This window comes from Schistocerca piceifrons, chromosome X (assembly GCF_021461385.2).
Source record: "Schistocerca piceifrons isolate TAMUIC-IGC-003096 chromosome X, iqSchPice1.1, whole genome shotgun sequence".
In the NCBI taxonomy this organism is placed as follows: domain Eukaryota; kingdom Metazoa; phylum Arthropoda; class Insecta; order Orthoptera; family Acrididae; genus Schistocerca; species Schistocerca piceifrons.
In genome coordinates, this window is record NC_060149.1 from 152,985,390 (window position 1) to 153,011,388 (window position 25,999).

At 43.2% G+C, this 25,999-nt stretch overlaps 1 protein-coding gene across 3 annotated transcripts in view; it reads right to left on the reverse strand.

Annotated features, from left to right (window-relative positions):
* Positions 1 to 24,269, reverse strand: part of LOC124721137 (nuclear pore complex protein Nup98-Nup96-like) — a 229,336-nt gene extending 205,067 nt beyond the window's left edge. For 2 of the 3 annotated variants that reach the window (XM_047245955.1, XM_047245953.1), the window contains exon 1: positions 24,119 to 24,269. The gene's annotated coding sequence lies outside the window, so the exon portion shown is untranslated. Of the gene's footprint in view, positions 1 to 14,131; positions 14,324 to 24,118 lie in introns of all 3 variants that reach the window. The other variant, XM_047245954.1, reaches the window with a different exon arrangement.
* Positions 24,270 to 25,999: the final 1,730 nt, after the last annotated feature.

A 25,999-nucleotide genomic window follows, 5' to 3' on the forward strand; every position in this document is an offset into this window, starting at 1 on the left:
CAAGTTCTATTTAGAGTCAGATCACAAGCCTTTGCAGTCCTTGTTTCATATGCCAAAGCCTGTTCCTACACGCACTGCTCAGAAATTGGAACATTGGGTTTTCTTGCTTTCGCTGCATCTGCATGAAATTGTGCACAGACATACGGCAAAGCATGGCAACGCAGACGCCTTATCTCACCTTCCAAGTGGCCGATACATTTGCCGCATCTTGTTGCCAAACCGATGGACAGGACTCTAAATTGCTGAAATATTTCCCTTGCTATACAGAAAACTAGCACAGGCCACGGAAGCACACCCACACTTCAAGATTTTGTTGCATTACATTTGGACGTCTTGGCCTCGCTCACTGAACACTATCCAGAACTCAGTTGTGCACCAATATTTTTATCCTCGGTGTGATTCTAGATCAAAATAACAGTGGATAATCGCATGTGCTTATTCTCAAAGTGTTGCCAAAGGATGTGTTGTGCTAGCTCCACCAAGGGCACTGGGGAATTGTTCACACTAAACAGTTGGCACACCGGCACTGTCCTTGGCTGGGCACGGACGCCCACATTGAGCAGATGTCAGTGTCGCGCATGCGCGGAAAACCAATCCGCCCAGACACAGACGTTTTCAGCTTAATCTAAGACTCAATCGCCATGGCAACGAGTGCACATTGACTTAGCAGGACCATTTTGGAACACTCGTTGGTTCATAGTGGTAGACTGCAGCAAGTTCCCATCTGCGGTGCCTATGGCTTTTACCACATCACGTAGCACCATTTAAGCGTTGTCCTCCATATTTTGCATATCTTTGCCACAAGTACTTGTCAGACAACCGACCACAGTTTTCAATTCACGTTATTTTGAACAATTCTGTGAACAAAATGGCATTCTTCATCTAGCAAGTGCTCCGTTTCACCCACAGTCCAATTGAGAAGCACAACGCTTTGTACTCACATCCAAACAACAGATGGCCAAGCTTCATACCATCCACACACAGGAAGAGGCGCTGCATCTGTTTCTTACCTCCTCTCGCTCCCACCCACGAAAGTGAGCGTCACCCTCTGAACTTCTGCATGGCTGCCGCCAATGGTACGCAAGTATCGCTTTGTGCCACGCGATCTTGTTCTTTTCAGGGTTTATGGCAACCGTGAGAGCTGGGAAAGAGGCGTGATCCAGGAACGCATTGGTTCTTACGTGTATTTTGATCGGAGGTCCCAATGGTTTGCAGCGCTGCCACCAGAATCAAATTTGTCTGTGTCATTTGCCCCGTGATTCTGCTGCTTTTCTTCCCCAGATTTACAGCCTCACGGAACCGCATGGTATTCGCAGATGCCCACTGTTGCCGCCAGTGCACCTCAAAAGCAGCAGATGGATGAAGCGCCCTCGCCCCTGCCGTCCCCACTCGCCGAACGGATGGACGTGGACCCATCGTTGCCGTCATCGTACCAGGACACGCCCTCAGGCCTGGACGTGTGCTCTGGCAGCAGTTTTATGAAGGATGTTCCTGTTACCTCGCAAGCCAGATGGCAGGGTACCATAAGGACTACGCTGTCCTCCACGGTAACGGATCCCGGCTCATCTCTACATCCAGCGTCCTGCCTTCTCTACCGTAGTCGTTCGCATCTTCGCTACACGACAACGGTGTGGCATTTCGGAGGGGAGGAACTGGCTGGCGTACGCTGTCAGCACCACACACGTCGGCAAGGTTGTAGCGTGAAGATCGACGGTAAGCGTTCGATCAAGCGCACGTATCACGAGAGGCCAGAGAGACTCGCAAGCAATACGCTGCCAACGCCCTCTTCATAGCAGGTATTTAGGCCGCCGCCGCTGACCGAAGGGGCTCAGTCACTAAATCGCGTTCAAGTTGGCGTCTGTCAGTTCACATCTCAGGATACGAGAGTACATAGTGACCAGATTAGTAGTAATAGCAAGAAACCGATATTGTCTGCAAGAGGACTATTATTACTGAACTTGTACCACAACACATGGACTCTATTCAAGATAAGCAGCTTCCTGTTCTTGTAAATAAAGAACCTTGTTCATTCTTGTGTGCATCTGTTATAGAAAAAGGTAACCGGCCACTCTTAACATCATCTCCCTTACTCCCTTGGTACAAGCGACTACAGTGGTGAGGACGCAACACTCGCTATAACAAAGCAAGAATAACCAACGACTGGCAAGAACTTTGTCACATCTGCCCTTCTAAAAAGGAAGAACTGACAGTCACATGTTGCAGAGAATGTCTTCGTGCTTACTGCGAAGAACGTCTACCAAATCTGGCACAAACTCCTGTAAAAGTGCAAGAAAATATGTTTTGTTTTGAATGTGTGCCATATTCGATATTTATTCAATTTGCTGTAGTGTGTTTTCATAAAAACAATAAATAGGAAGTCGTAAATTATATGAGGATTTGTGTTTCTGTAATCTAGGAATATGGGCTTTGTAATCTAGGGTTAACGATATAAGCTTTTAACAGTGCGTGGCACAGAATATACAAGGTGTTACAAAAAGGTACGGCCAAACCTTCAGGAAACATTCCACACACACAAAGAAAGAAAATATGTTATGTGGACATGTGTCCGGAAACGCTTACTTTCCATGTTAGAGCTCATTTTATTGCTTCTCTTCAAATCACATTAATCATGGAATGGAAACACACAGTAACAGAACGTACCAGCGTGACTTCAAACACTTTGTTACAGGAAATGTTCAAAATGTCCTCCGTTATCGAGGATACATGCATCCACCCTCCGTCGCATGGAATCCCTGATGCGCTGATGCAGCCCTGGAGAATGGCGTATTGTATCACAGCCGTCCACAATACGAGCACGAAGAGTCTCTACATTTGGTACCGGGGTTGCGTAGACAAGAGCTTTCAAATGTCCCCATAAATGAAGTCAAGAGGGTTGAAATCACGAGAGCGTGGAGGCCATGGAATTGGTCCGCCTCTACCAATCCATCGTTCACCGAATCTGTTGTTGAGAAGCGTACGAACACTTCGACTGAAACGTGCAGGAGCTCCATCGTGCATGAACATGTTGTGTCGTACTTGTAAAGGCACATGTTCTAGCAGCACAGGTAGAGTATCCCTATGAAATCATGCTAACGTGCTCCATTGAGCGTAGGTGGAAGAACATGGGGCCCAATCAAGACATCACCAACAATGCCTGCCCAAACGTTCACAGGAAATCTGTGTTGATGACGTGATTGTACAATTGCGTGCGGATTCTCGTCAGCCCACACATGTTGATTGTGAAAATTTACAATTTGATCACGTTGGAATGAAGCCTCATCCGTAAAGAGAACATTTGCACTGAAATGAGGATTGACACATTGTTGGATGAACCATTCGCAGAAGTGTACCCGTGGAGGCCAATCAGCTGCTGATAGTGCCTGCACACGCTGTACATGGTACAGAAACAACTGGTTCTCCTGCAGCACTCTCCATACAGTGACGTGGTCAACGTTACCTTGTACAGCAGCAACTTCTCAGACGCTGACATTAGGGTTATCGTCAACTCCACGAAGAATTGCCTCGTCCATTGCAGGTGTCCTCGTCGTTCTAGGTCTTCCCCAATCGCGAGTCATAGGCTGGAATGTTCCGTGCTCCCTAAGACGCCGATCAATTGCTTCGAACGTCTTCCTGTCTGGACACCTTCGTTCTGGAAATCTGTCTCGATACAAACGTACCGCGCCACGGCTATTGCCCGTGCTAATCCATACATCAAATGGGCATCTGACAACTCCGCATTTGTAAACATTGCACTGACTGCAAAACCACGTTCGTGATGAACACTAACCTGTTGATGCTACGTACTGATGTGCTTGATGCTAGTACTGTAGAGCAATGAGTCGCATGTCAACACAAGCACCGAAGTCAAAATTACCTTCCTTCAATTGGACCAACTGGCGGTGAATCGAGGAAGAACAGTACATACCGACGAAACTAAAATGAGCTCTAACACGGAAATTAAGCGTTTCCGGACAGATGTCCACATAACACCTTTTCTTTATTTGTGTGTGAGGAATGTTTCCTGAAAGTTTGGCCGTACCTTTCTGTAACACCCTGTATACACCACTGTAATATTTGTATGTTGGCGGCACTACACGAAATTTAAACTGGTTTTACATCCCTGCCCCTCCTCCAATCTTAGGTGAGCACTTTAAAAAGTTAAAACAATCTATATAAAAACGTTTTTTCGAATTTTATCTTCCGTTTATCTATAGAAGAGTAATGGTACTCACGTTTCTTTGTTAGGGCGCAAAAACAAGAAGTGTCATACGTGCCCATGTCAGAACTTTAGAACACGAAATAAAAAAAAAGGCTAAGAATGACTACACGTTAAACCCAATCGATGGAAGGAAGGACAGCTAAAAACAAGGACCTGGAGAAAGGTCCACAAAATATGCCATAGAGAAATGCAAGTCCTGAACTAAAGATTAAATGTCTTTCGCCAAATAGCTACGACGGATAAAAAGTAAAACGCGGTCGACAGCCCGCGCGTCGTTCGCTAAAACGGCTGGTAACTCAGATGGCAAATCTACATGAGAACTTACGTGGTTAAAAAACGGCATTGTCAGAAAATGGCGAACCATTAAAGGTTGAGGGCAATGAACACTAACTGATGGGGAGAACCACTTAAACGGCGATGGCTAAAAAGGTGAATATGCAGTTTCGCTAAAATGATTCCCTCACGAAGAGTGGGCCAAGAGGAGGTCGTCCAAGCCGCTGGGAGAGGCTTAATTCCCTGGAGATTGTTCACATAAAGGGAGGACCAGTGGTGAAGCTGAATTGACACCAACTGCTGACAGACGACACCACCGAGACCATCGGGTGAAATGGAAGAACTAGCAGGCCGAGGTACGAAGGCTGAAGCCTTGGTAGTAGCGTCAGCGGCCTCGTTTCACGTCAGATCGACGTGACCCGCAATCCACATAAACACCACACTGACTCCATCAACAGTAAGAAAGTGAGAGCTTCCCTGAACCCATTGCACCGATGGACGGATGGTGTACAGCATACAGAGGCTATGAGGAGCGCACAGAGTCTGAGCAGATGATGCAACTGAAAAGTCTGTGTCGCTGGATGTACTGCATGGCCTGATACAGGACGAAGAGCTCTGCTGTGAATACTGAGCAGTGTTCTGGGAGCAGACATCAAAAAATGTCGGTGCCAATGACGAAGGCACACACGACACCATGGTCAGTTCGAGAGCGATCAGTGTACATAAAAGTATTATCGTGAAGTTCTGTCCGAAACTTCCGGGGATAGAGCGAGGCTGGAGTAGTGTCCTTAGGAAGCGAATGAAGGCTAAGATGAACACAGGCCGCTGCACGAAGCCAAGGTGGTGAAGGGTTCACACCAATCGAGAAAGTCGCAAGTAGTGTAAAGTTTAACTACTGGAGCAAGAGTCGAAAGCTAACTCCAGGAGATAACAGAAGAGGAATGCGCCCCACATTTGCAATCAAAGGAGTCATCAAAGAAGGAGGCATAGGAGGAGTGCCCAGGCACGGCAGACGAGCAGCACGTTTATCAGCTGAGGAGAGAGTCACAGCGGTAGTTCGGCAGCTTCTGCATACAGATTCTCAACCGGGCTAGTGTAAAAGGCGCCAGTGGCCTAACGAATGCCACAATCGTGGATAGTATTGAGACGGCGTGAGACGGACGGACGTGCGAACAAACAAACAAAGCACCCATAGTCTAGTTTCGAACGGCATGGGACAAATCCAAACACAGGAGGGTGGTTTGATCTGCACCCAAGGAAGTACTATTGAAGACGCTGAGGGACCGCATACAGCAGGCAGCCAGGTAAGACAAGTGGTACGACCAAGAAAGTTTCCTATCGAGCAAGAGCCCAGCGATTTCGTAGTTTCAACGAACGGAAAAGCAATAGACCGAAGATGTTAAAACAGTGGAAGAAACCAATTACGCCGCCAGACATTCATACAAACGGGTTTGTCAGTAGAAAAGCGAAAGCCATTGTTGACGCTCCATGAATAACAACGATCGAGACCTCGCTGAAGACGCCGCACAAGGAGACAAGGCCGTGGATAACTAAAAAATCGTCAACAAAAAGGGAACTGGAGATGCCCCGCAGGTAACAGGCCATTATAGGGTTAATGGTGATGGCGAAGAGGACGGCGCTGAGGCACACAGTTTTCCTGGATAAAGGTATCTGACAAGGCAGAACCCACACGTACCCTGAACACTCGATCTTAAAAATTCCTGAGGGAAAGGGTGCATGCAGCAACCAAAGCCCCACGTGTAGAATGTACGGAGGACAACAGTCCTCCAGCAGGTGTCACAGGCTTTCTCCAAATCGAAAAATACGGCCTCAGTCTGGTATTTTCACAGAAAACCATTTATGACATTGGTTGACAAAGTGACGAGATGGTCAACTGCAAAACGGCGCGCTGGAAATCCACATTGCGCAGAGGTTAGTAAATTGCTAGATTCTAGTCACCTTACCTGCCGGGCATCAATCATACGTTCCATCAACTTGCAAACACGGTGAGGTAACTAGAAGGAAGGTGTTTGTCCTTACTGGGCTTGGGTATGGCTATGACAGATGCTTCAGGCCAGTGAGTGGCAAACGTGCCCTCTGCCCAGATGCGGTTGTGCGTGTTAAGCAGAAAGTGCTTGTTCGCAAGAGACAGCTTCTGCAACATCTGAATGTGAATGTCGTCCGGCCCTTAGGCGGAGGATCGGGATGTAATGAGAGTAAGACCTAGCCCCCTCATAGTAAAGGCGGCGCTGTAGCAGTAACGATTCCGAGAAGAGAAGGGTATCGCCTGAGCCACCTCCACTTGTTTCCGATAGATGAAGGCGAAGTGATAGTGGGTGGCGCTCGAAATCCCCGCAAAATAGCGGACCAAGGTGTTTGAGACAGCAATAAGGTCCACTATGACATCGCCTGCTACTATCAGGCTGGAAATTGGGAAATGAACCTTGGTCCCAGAAAGCCGTTGGAGGTTGGCCCACATGATGGAAGAGGGAGTGGAACTGTTTATTTATCCTGCAGAACGCGACGACACTGCACACGCAACTGTTTATAGTGAATGCAGTTTGCCATTGCAGGATGACTGTTAAAAATGTGGAGAGCACGTCTCCGCGAGTGAATTGTGTTGCGGTACGCTTCAGTCCACCAACGGACCAAGACACTGCGAGATAAAGACAAAGAGCGAGGAATGGAACGTTCTGCAGCGGTAAGGATAACGTTTTTAAGATATTCTACCTGGTCATCACAACTGGGGAAATGTTTGTCGAAGGTCGCCAGGGAGGAGTGAAGCCTCCAGTCGGCCTTAGAAGGCTGCCATTTAGGTGTGCAATATAGGTGGGGTAGGATTCAGAAAACGGATAGCACACGGGAAAAAGTCGTTCGAGTATGTGTCAGAACAGACCAGAAAGACGATGGGCAAGCTGGGCAGTGCAGAAGAGATCCAAATGGGAAAATGTGTGCGTGGAGTCTGAAAGGAATGTGGTGCTCCCGTGTTATGGCAGAGGAGGTTAAGTTGATCGAGAAGTTCAGCCAAGAGGGCACCTTTCACCTTCTGGGAGAACCGCAAAGGGGATGATGCACATTAAAATCACTGAGTAGCAGAAGGGGGTGAGGGAGTTGCTCAATAGCCTGGAGAAAGTATGCCCTGGTGAGACCGAAAGACAGATGTAAACAGTACAAAGGAGAAAGGTCAAGTGAGAAAGGAAAATGCTGACTGCAACAACTTTAAGCTGGGTAGTCAGTGAGATGGGTTGACTACGAACATCATCCCGGATGAGCACCATGACTCGCCCATGAGATTTAATGCCACAGCTCTAAGCAGTCGTAAGGACGCAATTTTGTTTCTTGGAGGCAGCAAACAAGCAGGCGCTGCGATTCCAAGAGTAGCTGTAAGTCCTCTTCATTCCATTGATGGAGACCCATGACGAAGGAAGTGGAGGAGGGGGAAAAATAAAGGGCCGTCACCTCGGCAGCTGCAGAATATCAGCCTACTGAGTGTAGAAGCTGGAAGATCCTGATCCATGATATCTACAGAGGTGTTAGCATTCTCCTTCTGTCAGTCTGTGGAGTCCAGGGCGGAAAAATGGTTGGCAGTGCACACCGTCGACACAGAGGTCGGCCGGTAGAGGATATCATGTGGCGACATCATCAAAGAGGATATCCGAATGGCAAAGGAGAATACCGTTTGATTGATATCTTGGAGCTTTTCCGGTTGGCAGAGGAAGACACAGGTATTTGTTGGCAGGAGGGATGCAAATAATCTTTGTAGAAGTATTCCTTCTCTTCTTTCCGGCCTGCCGGTTGTGTAGCAGATGACTTCGCATCATGAGGCGAACGTCTGGTGGCTTGTTGCAAGCTGGAGGTGGAGACGGTGAAGCTACCGTGACACTGGGTGATTTTACAATCGCTGTGTTGAATTTGAGGTCAGATGTCTGCATGGCCTTCTCTTCGAAAGCGAGATGTAGCATGAACAGCACTTTTAAGTGCCGGATGGTAAAACACAAGGTTTCCAACTAGCCAACAACTTGCGAGTAACCGGGTAATTCACTTTTTCCTTCACCCAGATCTGGACGATCCGCTCATCGAGATACATGGGACAATCTCGGGAGGAGGTGGCATCGTCGTCATTGCAATTAATACAGCGGTTGGCTAGAGGTCGACAGGACACTCAAGTGTGGTTGTAACAATGATACTGGTGGCAGCACATTGGGTTTGGAATGTATGGCTGGACTGTGATAACTCCATAGCCTGCTTTGATCTTTGATGGAAGCACCAGTCTATCAAAAGTGAGAAGGACAATGTGTGTAGGCACTAAGGATGCATCTAATCACCCAACAGACTACAGCGACACCCTCATCAGATAGGTACGTTTGTATTTCTGCCTCAGTCAGACCATCGAACAGCCTAGTATTTAAAAACACCACAGGAAGAATTCGATGGGCAGTAACGGAGGAGCGAAGCCGCAAGCAGTTGTTGTGTTTGAGAATCTGAAGTAGTATCCAAAAGCAAAGTGTCAATGGGTAAATGAAATCAGGGTTTCACAAGACCAGCAATTGCATCGACAGCTTTCTAAATAATAAACGGATTCACCATAGCAAATAACCGATCGTCATCAGTACGCGAAATCATGTGGAACCGTGGTGCATCTGGGAGGGTCTTTAAATCATTAGACTCTGTCCCTTTACATTTTGTGGACGTTGACTGACGAGAAAGATTGGCTCATTGCGAGAAAATCTCCCGCGATTGCCCGCGTTTCCGATGGCGCGCTCCTTCCAACTGCCCCCCCCCCCTCACCCCTTCAGTGAGGGGTGCGCCTGCCTTATGTGATTGTTCACACCTCCCAAACACTTGACAGACGGACCAATCGGCAATTTTGGAAGGTAGCAGCTCAGGCAATTACCCCTCCCTGGGCCTGGCCTGTACCGGGGGTACGTGCAAAACCTACCCGTCGACCCAGGGCTGGTGGGAATTACGCGTTAGCCAGTGACCTGTCACGCGTCACACGTGTGGGTTAGTCTTCAGGGGGGGGAGAGAGGGGGGGAGAGAGGGGGGGAGAGAGGGGGGAGAGAGGGGGGAGAGAGGGGGGAGAGAGGGGGGGAGAGAGGGGGGGAGAGAGGGGGGGAGAGAGGGGGGGAGAGAGGGGGGGAGAGAGGGGGGGAGAGAGGGGGGAGAGAGGGGGGAGAGAGGGGGGGAGAGAGGGGGGGAGAGAGGGGGGGAGAGAGGGGGGGAGAGAGGGGGGGAGAGAGGGGGGGAGAGAGGGGGGGAGAGAGGGGGGGAGAGAGGGGGGGAGAGAGGGGGGGAGAGAGGGGGGGAGAGAGGGGGGAGAGAGAGGGGGGAGAGAGAGGGGGGGAGAGAGAGAGGGGGGAGAGAGAGAGGGGGGAGAGAGAGAGGGGGGAGAGAGAGAGGGGGGAGAGAGGGGGGAGAGAGGGGGGAGAGAGGGGGGAGAGAGGGAGGGGGAGAGGGAGGGGAGAGAGGGGGGGAGAGAGGGGGGGAGAGAGGGGGGGAGAGAGGGGGGAGAGGGGGGGGAGAGAGGGGGGGAGAGAGGGGGGGAGAGAGGGGGGGAGAGAGGGGGGAGAGAGGGGGGGAGAGAGGGGGGGAGAGAGGGGGGGAGAGAGGGGGGGAGAGAGGGGGGGAGAGAGGGGGGAGAGAGGGGGGGAGAGAGGGGGGGAGAGAGGGGGGGAGAGAGGGGGGGAGAGAGGGGGGGAGAGAGGGGGGGAGAGAGGGGGGGAGAGAGGGGGGGAGAGAGGGGGGGAGAGAGGGGGGGAGAGAGGGGGGAGAGAGGGGGGGAGAGAGGGGGGGAGAGAGGGGGGGAGAGAGGGGGGGAGAGAGGGGGGGAGAGAGGGGGGAGAGAGGGGGGAGAGAGGGGGGAGAGAGGGGGGGAGAGAGGGGGGGAGAGAGGGGGGGAGAGGGGGGGGGAGAGGGGGGGGGAGAGGGGGGAGAGAGGGGGGAGAGAGGGGGGAGAGAGGAGGGAGAGAGGGGGGAGAGAGGGGGGAGAGAGGGGGAGTCAAATTCCGAAGCGGAAGAAGGATAGGAGAAGGGAAACTTAAGAAAGGAAACAGGAACAAGAAATAATGGACAATCTGTTCTAATATTGGCTACTGAAAACGCAGAACGCATTTCCAAAAACATCTCAGTCATATTCCTCATAGGAGGGGAAGAAGAGGATAGACACGCAACACGTAAGGGAACAATGCTACAAAGGCAAGCTAGCGATCGAGGACAACATAATGAGTTCTATTATTTAAGAAGTCTTCGGAGCCACCCACATATCTGTGAACTTATTCCATATGTTCGTACCTTCTTTAACAGCCTGCAGTGAGGCAACATCTCAAATGCTTTTCCAGAAATCTATAAATATTGACTGCCTGTTACCCTTCATCCATAGTTCGCAGTATATTGTGAAAAAAAGGGCAGCCTGAGTTTTGCACGAGCGATGCTTTCTAATTCCATACTGACTCGTGGACATAAGCTTCTTAGTCTGAAGAAAGTTTATTATATTCGAACTGAGAATATTTTCAAGCCTTCTGCAGCAAACAGAAGTCAGGGGTATTGGTCTGTAATTTTGCGGGTCCGTTCTTTTACCCTTCTTATACACTGGTGTTACCTGCGCTTTTTTTCTTGTCGCTTGGGACTTCGTGCTGGGAGAGAGTCACGATAAACCCAAGCTAGGTAAGGGTCTAGTGCCTTACAGGCTTTGTAAAATCGATCTGGGATTCCATCTGGACTAGGTGATGTATCTGCTTTCAATTCTTTCAGTTGTTTCTCTACGCCAGGTATGCTTATTACTACATCGTCCATACGAAAGTCAGTCTACTGGTCAAATGACGGTATGTTCGTACGATTCTCCTGTGTGAACGATTCCTTGAACGTGAAATTTAAAACTTCGGTTTTCGTTTTGCTATCTTCAACTGCCACACCAGACTGGTCAATAAGGGACTGAATGCAAGCGTAAGACACGATTAGCGATTTTAAATACAACCAGAATTTTCTCGGGTTCTCCGCCAGATATTTTTCTAAGGTGTGACTGTGGTAGTTTTAGGTTTCGCACATAGATCTTTTCACAGACGCACGAATCTCTGCTAACCTTCGCTTGTCATATATGCGTTCCGTTTCGAACCGAGAGAGCAACAACCTCTGCTTTCTCAGCATCCCCCGAATTTCGTTATTAAACCATGGGGGCCTTTTACATCCTTTACCAACTTACTAGGCACGTAACTCTCGAGACCAGGATATACAATCTGCTTCAACTTTGCCAATAATTCCCATACACCCCTCTTACTGGAACTAAGTAATGCCAGTTCACTGTCTAAATGAGATGTTAATAACTGCTTATCTGCTCTATCTAGTAGTAACTCCCGTCTAGCCTTCTTTACTGATTTATGAACTTTCGTAATCGTAGTTGCTATAATGACATGATCGCTAATTCCAGTTTCTAAGCTGACGTAGTCGGTAAGCTCCGGCCCATTCGTAGCTGCTAGGTCTGAGATATTTCCATTGCGCGTAGGTGCCGAGGTAGTTGCTCAAGATAATTTTCAGAAAACATGTTCAGGAGTACTTCCCATAACTGTCTGCAGTCAAACCCCAGCTCTGGGCTGATGGTCTAAACAGCAACAAATTCAGTTTTTACCCTTTTGTGCGATTTCCACGTAGTGTATTTATTAAATTTCGTGCCTATAACTTAACACAATACTGTAAAACTGCAGTGTGATTTACAAATTGGTTCAGAAACGTTTGTTTTACAATTGTTTTAGCTGGGCACGCTTGCAATTATTGATGCGCTCTACTTATTCTGGTATCTTATTTTTGTATTACTTTTACATATTTAATTTCTTGGGTTATTTTACTATTTCTATTGTGTCGTCGCTGTACGTTTCTTTTACTCGGTCAAAGATGCTAAAGAAACAACTCACTGCAACAAAGTTTGCAAGTAAATGATTATTGGGATTCCTCACACCTCAAGTCTCAACAAATGCATTGTGAACTGCTGAAATGATTGCCCTCTAGAACCGATCTTTTAATTTTGTCGAGGGTACTGGCTTTCGCAGAGTAATGAATGCTGCTCTTCCAAAGTGTAGGGTGAAAGGTCGTGATTTTTTACGTCGTATTTGTGCAATAATTTGTACAATAAGATGGCATGAAAAATCAAGAATTTACTTGAGGGGGGGGGGGAGGAGGGAACAAAGGAAAAAATCATTAGTGAGGGAAATTTTATGCATGTTCATGAATAACCATTTCCATGACTAACAAGGGGAGGCGACAACGTTGGGATCGCACATTTAATTCAAACTTTGTACACTTTTAGGAGGTGTACAAAGAACGTAACATGCAAGTAATAAGGTGTACTACTCAGGCAACTTAGAGAAAATTGTGAGAGAATTTTTACGCGTGTATTATCTGAAGTACCTGTGAGTAGGCGCTAGACGCTGGAATTCATGGTGGTCAAATGATTAGCGTTCGCGCTTCGGAATATGAACTGTACACTGTTCTTGTGGTCTGACATCGTTAGTGTATTAATCAATAATGTCATTCGCATGATTGTTTATCGAGGTTTGACCTGCGCTTTCCAAGCTTGTCCCTCGTCCTTGAAAATTTAATTAAAAATAGTAAACAGTCAAATAACGTATAAAATTCAGTACAATCTCACGAAAATACGCGTGGGTTTTTTCACTACATTACCTCTCAAATGTCAATGTGACCAGTGATGAAAAAAAAGAGTATAGATTAAAATGACAGTGTTGGCACGACTTAACTGTCGTTTCGTCCACGACCGTCTTGCAAAGCGAACACTAATCACTTGACCACCATAAACCAAACGTCCGGCACCTACTCACAGACATCAGTTCCATAATAGACGCGTAGATCTTTTGCGATTTTCTCAGAATTGCCACTGTAGTACGCATTACTACTTGAATGTTGTTTAATGACATACTTAAGGGGTACAAAGTTTGAAGTAAATCAGTGATCCCAACATAATATACTCCGCTTACAAGTTTAGTAGTTCGGATTTTTAAAAATTGGAAACTCACTCTTTGATGAAGGGGTTTATCATAGATATACTGTCTACTATTATCTACAAACAATCAACTGAATTAATTCTTGAGGAAACTAAGTTGTCATAATTAACACTGGCTGCATGAATGGTGTTTAAACTGACACCTGTATCCCCGTCTGGATTGTCTGAGGACATGCTGTTTATGAAAGCCATATCCAATTGAACAATGAGTTTTAGCTGGCTGTATTGTATGAAGTTTTTAAATTTTGTTAGCAGTGTTTTGATTGCACTTTTTTGTTGGTACTGTGGTTCAGTGTCTAGCTTAAGTACTGTCATTATGTGTTTTGGCATATTATTATTATTATCAGTAGTGGTAGTAACACAAAAAGTAGTAGTAGTAGTAGTAGTAGTAGTAGTAGTAGTAGTAAACAGATGTGCAACTATTTACACAATATAATAATTAAACTTCCCAGGCTACACACGTGTATCTCAACACACAGTCTACTTGGGTGTGTTGTTGGATGGTTCATGTAGACTCGATGCCACCATGGAAACATCTGTTAGGACACTCAATGTGGATCACTGAATGTCACCACAGTCACATGTAATGTCACTGCTAAAGCCCCAATGGTGCACATTGTATTTGCACATACCTTTTTCAGTCCGTTATCTGCACTCCCAACACTCTAGGATGATGGAAGCCTTGAAATTTAACAGTTGAGTTAATAAATTCATGGTTCTGGGTTTCAGTGGCTTGCCAGGGACGTTTCCATTCAGCATCATGCTTGAACCCAGTGGAGAGCATGTGGACTCCATATGCTGGTCTTCTGGACCTGAGGTGCTTCCTAGGCAAATAGAGTAAATCTTCATGTAGAGTAATTGATTCATTCATCGGAACTTGTTGGCAAAGTTTTGGAGTCCCACCTTTTGACAAAGACAAGCTGGACAGATGTTTGATAGTATTGGCACCTAGCATGTAGATGTAGATCTGACTGTGCCACTAACGGTTCTCATAGCTGCATTCAAATGTACATCAACTTTCTTCACATGAGCACTGCACAGCCAAACTGCTGCAGAATATACCACCGCAAGGGATGCTCCACAGAGATCTGACTTATTCCCTCCCCATGTGCTACATGCCAGCTTCCTTACCAGGTTCACTCTCGTTTGTACCTTCTTAGCTACAATGGCAAGGTGTTTATGATACGTCAGTGTTCTGTGACACCAAGGTATTTTGCCTTATGGTTTTGCTTGACTATACCAAGAGCACTAAACTGTGCATCTTTTCTGATTTTTAGATGATTATTTATTTATAGGTGGAAAAGACATTTCTGTTTTAGCAACATTAGACCTAACACACAATGTCTGAAAATATTCAGAGAGTTTAGTGTGGCTGTTTGTAAGGTGGTGTTCACACTCTCAAAGGTCTTCAATGAAGTTGCAACGTCATCTGCATATTGGAATTTCTGGCATCTTAAGTATTGGAGATATATTAGCGCACAAATTCGTAGCATTTTTGTTTTGCATGTAGGTATTCCTGCTGCTATCGGTTCAATTACCAATTGTCATTTTTTATGCTGTTCGCAGTTTCTGTCTGAGTTTCCATATTGTCATTTGGTGATAGTGTGTGGCCCTGTGGACACTACAAAATGGAGTGCCAAGTGGAGAAACTTTAATGTTTCCGACATATTCCTCCACGTTCAGAGGTGTGACAGCAGCAGAGGCAGCCACAAAATTTATGCTGTGTATGGGTATAATGTCATTAGACACAGCATGGAAAGAAAATGGTTTCCTCATTTATGGAGGATCATTTTGACACGGGTGACTCAATGTTGAGGAAAAGCTTCGAGGTTCGATGAAGATCATTTAAATGCACTAATCCACAACAATCCACTTCAGTGTACTTAACTAGCATATGTAATGAACTGTGATCACTTCACCATCGGGCGACATTTGCATGCAATGGGGAAGGTTCAAAAATTGGATGTATGGGTACCTCATGTTCTAAGCCAAAATCACAAAAATCAGAGGGGGGACATACGTGCATCTCTACTTGTTCATCCTCAACTGGTTCACAAACAGCACCAACCATTCCTATTCTTTTGTCACTACCGGTGATGAAAAATGGTGTCTTTATGCTAACATAAGGAAAAGAAAGGAATGGTTGAGCCCAAACAAAGCAGCAACTTCTCATACAAAGACCTGTGTGCAACCACAAAAGATGTTACGCATCTGGTGGAACTGCAATGGTGTGGTGTACTACAAACTGCTTCCCCAAGGTGTAGCTACCACTGCTGACATTTACTATCAACAACTGATACTTCCTGCAGATGTACTCCAAGAATGACTGGGAAGATTTTGTGAAGTGATGCAAGGATAACACCTGCCCGCATTCTGCTAGACTGACAAAAAACATCGGACAGGAGTTCGGTTGCAAAGTCATTCCACACCCACCTTATTCACCTAATCTTGTGTCCACAGATTTTCACCTATTCTACACTCTATGAAACAATCTTCAAGGAACTAACTTTCCGGATGAAAATGTGCTCCAAACATGGCTTGACAAGTGCTTTGCCGTACTAATATGCGATTTTTACAACTGCAGAATCGTAAAGTTACTCAGTGTTTGCACACTGTTGTAAATTCTGAGGGATAATGTATTGTTGACGACTGAAGTCATATTTATATCTGTTGTGTTTACTACACTTGTGAAAAATGCTACGAACTTATCAACCGATCTGACAGACTGTAAGGAGCAATTTGTGTTCATTAGCCCTGTTCACTGCTTTGGTCACAGTTTCTTGTGCTGTTAACTACAAAATCCTTCAGCAAGAGCTGCTCTGATTATATTCTAAGTACTGACCAGACTGAAATGTGTGGTTATAGAGGGGCTATATCCCTGAGAACTTTTATTAGCTATGCCTAGTGCCATGATAGGTTAAGAGGGTTATTGTCCAATACATGTAAGCAGTATCATATGACAAATGGCTACTGCCTTAATTGTAATGCTATCATCACTGAAGTTGATGAACACTGAATGAGCACAATGGGTAAAGAATCAGCTTAGGTGTAGCTTAGTGAGTGGCTCCTAGTGTTTTTTACTAATTCATAGTAGCAATTTGTGCTAACTGGACATGGGGTAATATCTGCAACTTTGTTATAGATGTTGCTTCTGGATTTTAACTTGGGGTGACTAACCAGTGTGTTAACCAGTATCGCTAGATGGTTGTGTTTGTGTGAGAATGCATACAATGATCATGCGGATATTAATTACAAACTGTGCTATAATAACTAATTGCACTGTCTGTTGAGACATTTAATACGGATTGATGCCACAATTTTATTTTCTTGAATAGCGTAATTGTGATCAGTGAATGGATTTTTGATGGTCAAACAATGGAAAATCCAGGATGGAATGTAACACTACCAGAGAAGGAAAGTTGCTACTCACCATATAGCAGAGACGCTGAGTCGCGATAGGCACAACAAAAAAGATTCACACAATTCTAGCTTTTGGCCATTAAGGCCTTTGTCAGCAGCACACACACACACACACACACACACACACACACACACACACTCTCTCTCTCTCCCACCACCAAATTGTTGGTCAACTGCATGTTTTATAGTGTGTTTGGAATATAAAATTGTCAGCCAGTTGTGTTGAAGTGAGGATGTGAGAACATTTAATAGTTAAAATTAGTTACTCAGATCTGTCCTAGTACAAAATCATTTGTGCCTTCAGTTTGTCTTTCATCTTCAGGAATTCTGACATTCGCAACATTGCTGATTATCAACACTGGGCTGGTCAAGTTCTGGTGTCTGGTACAGCATTCACTCTGAAGACAATGGACAGTCAAATTTCTTCTCAGATTCTGAACACCCGAAGTTGAACTGCTTGCACAATTTGAAATTCAGGAACTTAATAAAGATTGTTTTAGCACAATGAACTCAGTCCTACAAATATATCAATCCACTCCCCTAATCTTACTGTGTGGCACAAATCATCCTCAACATTCATTTTGTCATTTATTGTGTAATGATTACAATACTTAAAAATGATGGGGTTTGTACACAATATCTACAGCATCAAGTCTTAAATTTTAAAGCTGCTCTTTCCCTTCATGTCCATCAGAACTTTAAATTCCTTTAATTTTTCTAACCATTACCGCCAACATAATCACTGCAATAATTACTCTTGATGTAAATGTGAACATATCCGAAGTAACATTTGCTAATCTTTGCAATATTATTTTTACAGTGTGTTAGGAAGGCCATTACCTGCAGGATACCTAACAAGTTACTTCATACTGTGAAGTTTGTAAAGGTTATGGTTTCATTACTGGCATATAAAGCACTTTCTGCACCTAGAGGATACAGGAATGTGTAAAACTCAATCTGCAAGAAATTAAATGCTCTTATATGAAATAATCTCTACAAAATGCCACAGATTTTTCCAGTCAACATTCTGGACACTGCAGGTGACTGAATATTATTTATCTACAGAAGCATTTCTGGTTTAACACTACAGTAACTAATAGCAATGAAGTTCAAGTCAAATCACAATGTCTGCAAGTATTTTCCTCCATTGTTTCTTTGGTGTACCAGAATGGATTAGAAATTAATCTTCCTTTCTTCATTATCAGGAAGTGGAAGAACAAGCAAGCATTCGAATCAATGTAAATTAACACTACCTACTCCACTTCTAATATGTGGTTTAAATAGTATGACCACTGGCTGTGTATAGAGTTACTGAACATCCTTTTAACTTGGAAACTAGAAAATTTCATTCCTTGCATTACTTAAAGATGAAACGTTTATTTCGCAATTGTTTTATGCCAACAATCCAAAGAAGAAAATTAGGTCACCCAATTGTTTTAAAGAAAAATTGCATTGTTACACAGTTTCACCACTTACTGGTGACTGAATTACAACAATGTAATTTAATTGTTAAGAACACACACACACACACACACACACACACACACACACACACACACACACACACACACACCTGCGTGTACACAATGTTTTACTTCACACCCCACAGCATCTTGTTTAGGCACTAAGCCTTGATGAAACTTCTGTAGTCAGGGACTTCTGGAGAAACATAATAGTTAAAGAATGGGAGGATTGCATTGTATTCACAAATTATTGTCCTGTCTTTTGTAGGTTGTTAAGTACAATCCATTCTGCAACCAAGGAAATACTTATTACAGCCTTTCCAGCAGAAGAAATCCACCTTCCTTTGAGGTGAAACCATCACCTTTCAAACAATTTCTTGGCATCTTATTTCTGGTATTGAATGCTGGATCTAAGTCTCATGCACAGTGACAGACAAAATCAGTTAAATTCTATTTAAAATTGTAAAAATATAGCTCAAATCCATTCAAATCTGATTAGGTAAGAAATCAAGTATGACAACTATCTTGCACAACACTTCCCTAGTAATTTTTGCCATATGACATACTAAAATTTCTTATGAAATGCCTATGATGTCAGCTATTCACATACCTTTCATCACACATCTTCCAATATACTGTGCATTTTTTCTTCCATAACTGCTATTTTTGGACATCTTACCTCTGTATAGTCGAGCAGAAACGTGACTTGATAATTCAACTGCAAATTTGTTAACAAGTTAAAACTAAGGAACAAATCTCCTATAAACCTTTTACTGAAGTCTGAAATGAGAGTCCTCTAATAATAAGCCAAAACCTGGAAGCAGCTGTGCTTCATGAAGTACACAGGTTAATATAGTAAGCAATTCACAGCAGTAGTGTTGCTAACTTCCCAAAAAATTGTTCAGTATAGGGGTACCCCTTTATCCTCCATCAGAATTAACCACACAGTACCATAAGAAAATATTCAACAACTACTCTGCCACTCAAGTTATGGTTTATGTTATTGTTCAACAACAATAATTTCTTTCATATAAATTCCATCTCTGGGCCAGATCAAGAAATTTTCACCTTACTCTTTCATCTCTATTGTAGGAGTACAGGGTGCCTGCACCTGAATGTTACAATACTACGTAATGAAGTTCTTACATTAGTCTTACACTACCAAGGAAAAAAATATTTTTAAGTATACCTCATCAAAATGTCCAAAGAACATTAATCAGTTTATGTGGAGGCCAATAAAAATAATTTCTCCACCAATCCATCTATTAGGATATTTTAACATTTTTTGTGCACGTCTTCCAGATTGTACTTGATCACACAGAAACAAATGTTAGCACCTAACATTTAATGAACGTCATATGCTGCCCAGTGCTGGGAAGATATGCACACCAACATCCTGCAGGTATAGCAAAAAAACCAGCCAGCCAAAAGCACATTGCACATACATCCCATACCCAAGTTTGTGTTGAAACACACCAAACACCCTTGTGCAGGGATCATAGATGAGTGGCAGTCAATAAAGAAAGCAAGCAACAAAAACTGCACAGTCTGGACTTAAAATCTGAATACAGGAAGTAAAATATAATAAATGTTGACAATGAGGTCTAACAATAAACACACACTAGTGTGGCCGCAACATGTATGAAAGCACAAAATCAAAAGTTGTGTTTTGCAGGTGGTAGGTCTCAAATAATCCATCTTCATTAGCTTCCTGAACATCCACACAACAGTTAAAGGATGGTCATCTTCACAAAACTTTTGTCAAATAGTAATATTACAAAATAATAATTTTGTGGGGCATGAAACTGTATCTTGATACTTGTGCTGCTTCAAAATTTGTTGAATAATGTTGGCTCCATCTGTAGTTGTCCAGGTCCACAACAGCTGATAAATCTGTTTTAAGCAAACACAAACTTCAAGGAATGTTCTTTGAACCATTAAGTCAGTACAATGAGTAACTGCTTTGACTTAAGACTTCAGCTTGTGTACACCCCATTTGACAGCCTGTGGTAACTATAGTTACACTGGCACAAGATGATCCCTTGCCACAAGTGCTGTTGCCAGCTTTCAGCTGTGAAGTGCGAGCGACGTGTTATGTAATTGACTCAACTACAGGATAAATGCTGTGCTGGATACAAACTATTTTACAAGAAGATTCTCTGTACAAAGATGGGATATCCATCAACAGCCTCTGAAGTTAACCGTCCATTATCATAAGTTGCAGTTTTAAAGACTTACAGATTTTAAAAATTCCCATACAATATGACATTCCTGACCTTTTTGTTCCTAATTCTTTCACCAAACTGTGAAAGTGAATGTATTAGACCTAAGCAGCAATTTGTAGTTCAATGCATTAAGTGTTCACACCATGTGCGCTCAGATGTGGCTGATACTTTCAAAATACGTTATGTATCACATTCAAATTTCTGATTTGGCTGTACACAATCACAGGTCACTGTATCACAAAACCTGGCACTTTAATATCCAATCTGTCCTGCATGTTGGGGGAATGATACAAGACCCAAGTTGAAACATGGCCCCGGGAGTAGACAGCATTCCATTAGAGCTACTGACAGCCTTGGGAGAGCCTGTCCTGACAAAACTCTACCATCTGCTGAGCAAAATCTACGAGACAGGCAAAATACCCTCAGACTTCAAGAAGAATATAATAATTCCAATCCCAAAGAAATCAGGTGTTGACAGGTGTGAAAATTACTGAACCATCAGTTTAATAAGTCGTGGCTGCAAAATAGTAACGCAAATTCTTTACAGACGAATCGAAAAACTGGTAGAAGTGGACCTCGGGAAAGATCAGTTTGGATTCCGTAGAAATATTGGAACATGTGAGGCAATACTGACCCTACGACTTATCTTAGAAGCTAGATTAAGAAAAGGCAAACCTACATTTCTAGCATTTGTAGACTTAGAGAAAGCTTTTGACAATGTTGACTGGAATACTCTCTTTCATATTCTGAAGGTACAAGGGGTAAAATACAGGGAGCGAAAGGCTATTTACAATTAGTACAGAAACCAGATGGCAATTATAAGAGTCACGGGACATGAAAGTGGGCAGTACTTGGGAAGGGAGTGAGACACGGTTGTAGTCTATCCCCGATGTTTTTCGATCTGTATACTGAGCTAGCAATAAAGGAAGCAAAAGAAAAGTTCGGAGTAGGTATTAAAATCCATGGAGAAGAACTTCAAGGTTCGCCGATGACACTAGTTCTGTCAGAGACAGCAAAGGACTTGGAAGAGCAGTTGAACGGAATGGACACTGTCTTGAAAGGAGGATATAAGATGAACATCAACAAAAGCAAAACGAGGATAATGGAAAGTAGTCCAATTAAGTCGGGTGATGCTGAGGGAATTATATTAGGAAATGAGACACAAAGTAGTGAAGGCGTTTTGCTATTTGGGAGCAAAATAACTGATGACGGTCGAGGTAGAGAGGATATAAAATGTAGACTGGCAATGGCAAGGAAAGCGTTTCTCAAGAAGAGAAATTTGTTAACATCGAGATTTAAGTGCCAGGAAGTCGTTTTTGAGAGAATTTGTATGGAGTGTAGCCATGTATGGAAGTAAAACATGGACAATAAATAGTTTGGACAAGAAGAGAATAGAAGCTTTCAATATGTGGTGCTACAGACGAATGCTGAAGATTAGATGGATAGATCATATAACTAATGAGGAGGTATTGAATAGGATTGGGGAGAAGAGGAGTCTGTGGCACAACTTGACTAGAAGAAGAGACCAGTTGGTAGGACATGTTCTGAGGCATCAAGGGATCACCAATATAGTATTGGAGGGCAGCGTGGAGGGTAAAAATCATAGAGGGAGACCAAGAGATAAATACACTAAGCAGATTCAGAAGGATGTAGGCTGCAGTACGTACTGGGAGATGAAGCAGCTTGCACAGGATAGAGTAGCATGGAGAGCTGCATCAAACCAGTCTCAGGGCTGAAGACAACAACAAAGCCATAAACATCACGGGGCTTCATAGAAAAAACAAACGGAGTTCAGATTCAATGTCCAGTCAAAGCTGATAGCAACTGCACACAAGTTGAGCTGCATAAGAGTATCATATGAAGTTGCCAGTTTAGTTGAACATTTACAATTGGATTTTACATTAATCTGTGTATACTTTTTTTTTAAATTCTTATTAGACACCCAAGCAAATAGTTTATTTCAAGTTTATCCTCACTGATGCCTCATGTCCTTGCATGAAGCATGTTTGTATACTAGACATTTCAACTGTTACCAGTGCCATTTCGACGGCTGACTTAACTTGTGGAAGTATCAATTTATGCAAATTAACGTAAAGAATACTAGACTTCCCTAGTAATTTTCGTGGAAAGACTCATTTGCTGCACTAAGTAGACACCTGACAACTGGCATTTTATCATGTACCAATTCAGTAACAACACAAACGCATGTACGAATTCGAAAATCCGGACTGACTACTGGTGTGCCGTCAACGAAGGTAACATTGAATTACGGCAAAAGCTGACAACTACCACATTAAGTATCAGCTACCACAACTAACAAATGCTAATCGGAATGGGCACAAAATCCATTATCAGCAATTCATGGATCAAGTTAAGTTCGTGATGCTGTCACTGAATCTTGCGCATTTCGCTCAACCACATCGTTACATTTATATCATACGTATTTCCATTGCGTTGCTACACGTACACTATCTTCAAATGAACCATTTCCCCCCACCCAACAACGGTTTCGCAACAGAGAAAATAAGCCAAGAGGCGCACGATTTCTACAACTAAACGATTTTTTTATATATATATATATATATATATATATATATATATATATATATATGAAATCGTCACTGTAACATGTTATTAAGTACTCCTCTTCAGATTACACGAAATATCACGACACTCAGACAATTCATTCCATTTTATTTGATTATTTACTTTTTTCATATACCGGGATTATTTCCGCCACAAACCGCGATAGAAGTGCCAGATTTACAAATAAAATACAGTTTCTCTATAAAAAATTAAGGAATGTTAACCGTCTACGTAACTTCGTATGCCCAATTTCGTTTTAACAGTCGTCAACGTGAAATTCGAAGGTGGGCACCAGAAATTATTCTACCAGCACGATTCCGTACAATAGATACTTTTTATTTGAGGTGCTGCCACAGACAATGATTGCAAAATGACAATGAACGTAAGTATGTAAAACTACATCAATTTTGTATTTTTTTTTATTACCAAAATCAGCAACTGCGTGTAAAGCCAATGTTGCGGAAGTCATGAGTTCCAGCGACTTAAAGATATTTTTCAGCTCTCTCTGGGTTAAAAGTAGAAACACTTTTGTGACGTGAAATGCAGAAACTGCGTCAAAAATGCAAGTAGATGTATTAATATTTCAATGCTACAGTAACACGAAGCAAATATCTTCTACCTCGCACGATGCATCCACTAACGTAAATGTAACCGTCGCACCCCAACAAGTATTTGTCTTCTCAACAACATATAGATTGCATCCGTGTACTTACAACTGCACACTCATAATTACAATACTAAGAATAATTCTGCATAACTAAAAGGTAAATATGAACAAGCAGTTGACTTGTTTACACCAGTCAACTACGTAGTATCCACACGTTCTTCCCGCGCACCTGCTGGCTACTGTCGCACAAGTGGAACCTGAATCACATAACCTAACAAAAAACGTGCAAAACAGTTTTAAAAGCACGGGGATTCTTACCTTCGCTTAGAAGCTGTCATTCACAAGTTCAGATTTTTGAAACGACCGGTTACAAACACTTTCGAAATATACAGCCTTCAATGTTAGTGTCCAGAGATCACTGCTACAATCAGCTGGGCCTCCATGTATTACACACTAGCACAAGAATAACACTTTGTCTTACTCCCTCCTTCGTCAACATGCCAGTTATTGTTATTCTGTCTTTGTTGTTCGTTATTTTTGTTATTTATTTTGTTAAGCTTTATAAACTTATAATAAATGGCGAAAGATTAATTGAAGCAGTGAGACAGCAGTCTCACCTTATGACACAATGGCATTAATTTACTTGCCCTCTGCTACAGTTATTGAGTGTATTTATAAACATGGCGATATCGTATTCAATATTTTCCAGTGCAATGGATTGCCATATGGCTACAACTTGAAGTGATAAAAGTACTGTGAGCAGAATCAGATTGATTAGTAAGTGGAATTTATTTGTACGTTGTTAGTCATTTGGAATCTTTCATAAAGAGAGGGACTGAAACCTCCAGAAACTGCTACAGTAACAAGACGCTTCTCTTGCGAAATGTGCATCAACTATTGTATTAGACTTGTTTGTTTAAATAAAAAAAACAACAACTTAAACGTTAGTGTCATGCAATATTTTGTGTAATGTAATATCTTTTACAGACATCTTTCATTAACCTGACACGTTCCACATCATTACGAAGTTTCGTATTCATGATCTATGGAACAAGTATTAATCTACTCTAATCTAATCTATTTATTGCTAAGCAGCTCTCTGGATTGCGTGTGAAATAGCTTCGCAAGCACCAGCGATCAATATTTACGTCGTTCCACTAGCTGACTCAGTACAAATACGGCACTTGAATTATTGAAAGCTAAATACAAGGTGTAAAGAAAACTTACAAATATTCAAGGGAAAGGTACTGAGGGAGATATAACTATTGCACAAATATTTGCAGAAGACTGACAACTAAACCTTAAACAAGTCAATTTTTCACAGAGTGTGATGGCAGCTCGTAGCAATGTGTTCCTTTTAGTAATTTTGGTTGCTATTTAACGTAACAAATGAAAAACCTGGTGCTCTGGGTTTCTAAAATACTTATAAAGTTCTGATTCCTCGAGCTCCTTGTAAATAATGCATGAAATTCCCATTCTGTATCACGTAATGACATTTTCAGACCCACACATTTTTTTTTTCTTTTCCACTTCTGTCTCTCATCTCTAATATACAAGATATCCATGCAAGCTTCAAACCATCTGAGTCCAATAAATGTCTTTTTCGTACAAATGTGGACTCCAGCATCCTCATGCATAAGCTACCATATTGTGTGTGCGCTCTTCCCACTTACAAACAGTTGAAAATCGTCTTGCAAAAACCGGAATTCCCTCGAAAACACAACTCAGGACAGACATGCAAGTTGAGATTACGTGACTTCAATTGATCTGACGTATCGTGACATGACAGATAGTCTGAGTACACCTTGAAATGACGATGAGGTGCACTGATGGTGCCATGACAGCCAGTATGAACTGGCCTGCAGTCATGCCTTGTCCAGTGGTGCTTGTATTGCTTTTAATTATCTGATGTTGATGGACTGCCAGATTGAACATAAAAATGAAAAATTCTGGTACGCAAGAATTAATTTATTTGACAGGAATCGATCAGCACTCTATGACAAAAATTTTTATGACAGTATCAAACTGTATTTACCAACACATATGTGGGGTCATATTTCATATGTGGGAAGGTTAAAGCCAGTTCACACTGGCCATCACATCGTGGCACGCCAAATCATCCCACAATACACCGCAAATTGTGGCACTAACACTCGTTGTCACGCCATGTCTGAACACCATCACAGATTCTCGAGAACA